This window comes from Urocampus carinirostris, chromosome 4 (assembly GCF_059441175.1).
Source record: "Urocampus carinirostris isolate Australia breed hairy pipefish chromosome 4, RoL_Ucar_1.0, whole genome shotgun sequence".
Taxonomy (NCBI): Eukaryota; Metazoa; Chordata; class Actinopteri; order Syngnathiformes; family Syngnathidae; genus Urocampus; species Urocampus carinirostris.
The window spans coordinates 12537538-12539231 of record NC_142352.1 but is presented as its reverse complement, the minus strand read 5'-3'; positions in this window follow the sequence as shown (position 1 = coordinate 12539231).

The window sequence follows — 1694 nt, the reverse complement described above, 5'->3', positions numbered from 1 at the left end:
AACTGTGAGTTAATATGCAATAATATCTACCGAACAGAGCAATTGGCTGCAATTACATTGTGACGGGAGCATGCATTACTCTAGAGACTGACACTTTTGCAATGCAGGATTACATTATTAGCTCTTCATTAGGTGATATTTTGTGTGTAAATGTAATCATGGCGTCAGTTATGAAGAAAGATCTTAGAATAGTAAAATAGTAAGAAGAAAGAAATGCTGACGATGCAATCCAACGATGAATTGGAGACCCTTGTCTTCTCTGTGGTTGTTATTTTTAAACATACGTGGAGATGTAGGTTCGAATGAAGCAATTGTTTTTATTATTCGTGCATGGTTACGGTGAGGATGAAGCAAAGAAGATGAAATGAGCAACACAGACAGATCCAGTCGCCTGAGCTTCGACCTCCTCCCGACTTTCTCCACGTGACGTCACCACGCCCGCCTGTCTGCCCGTCGGATCCTCCCTCAAACCTTCACCACCTAGTGATGACAATTTCTGCTTTATTTAGAGAACTGGCCTTTTCGGCTCGGCTCATTGAAAAGAGCCGACTCTTTTAGCTCCCAGGCAGTTTTTCAAATTTAAGGATATAGTCCGGCAACCAGTTCAGGGTGTCCCCCGCCCACTGCCCGGAGATGGCTGGGATGGGCTCCATTGCTTTAATATAGAGTGACCCTTTACCTAATTTTAACTTTCAGACGGTTTACAGTAAGCAAACAACTCAGAAATGACGCCAGTCATATGGATCAGTCACGGGTGCCTTTAAAGAAGATAAAGATAGACGGAGAAATCAAGTAAGAGAGAGAGAAAGAGTAAATGAGAGACCGAGAGAGAGTAAGAGTGAGATAACGAGAGCTAGGGGAACAGCAAGAGAGAGAGAGGGGGAGAGAGAGAAAGAAAGAGGGAGTGTAAAGTGTAGATTGATAAAGAGAGAGCAGGTTAGAGATAAACAAAGAGACAAAGGGAAAGTGATAGAGAAAGAAAGATGGAATCAGTAAGAATGTGATTGAAAGAGAGAGAAAGACAGAGTAGGAAATTGACAGACAGGGAGAGAAAGAGAGAAAAAAGGGAGCGAGCAAACTGGAGATTGAGAAAAAGAGAGCAAGTGAGAGGGAAACAAAAAGAGACAAAGAGAAAGTGATGGAGAGAGGAAGAAAGATGTAATCAGTAAGAATATGATTGAAAGAGAGAGAAAGACAGAGTAGAAAATAGACAGAGAGAGAGAGAAAGATACAAAGACAGGCAGAGAGAGAAAGAGAGAAAGAAAGGGAGGGAGAAATGGGGGATTCAGAAAAAGAGAGCAAGTGAGAGAGAAAAGAAAAAAGCAAGAGAGAGAGAGAATAAGTGACAGATAGAAAGAAAAAAGGTAAAATCAGTGTGAAACAGAGCGCAAGACATGTAAAAAAAGTTAAAGAGAAACAGAGGGAAAGAAAGAGAAAGACAGAGAGAAGGATAGACAGAGCGCTAAATATATTTAGACAGACATAGAGAAAGAATGGGAGAGATAAAAAATATAGCAAGTGAGAGAGCAAGAAAGAGATAGAGAGAAAGGGGTAGAGAAAGCGAGAGCTAGACAGAAAGAGCAACAGAAAGAGCGAGAGAGAAAGACAGAGGAAAAAAGAGACAGAAAGGATTAGAGGGATAGATAGAATGAGAGAAAGAAAAACAAGAGACTGGTAGAATGAAAGCAAAATGG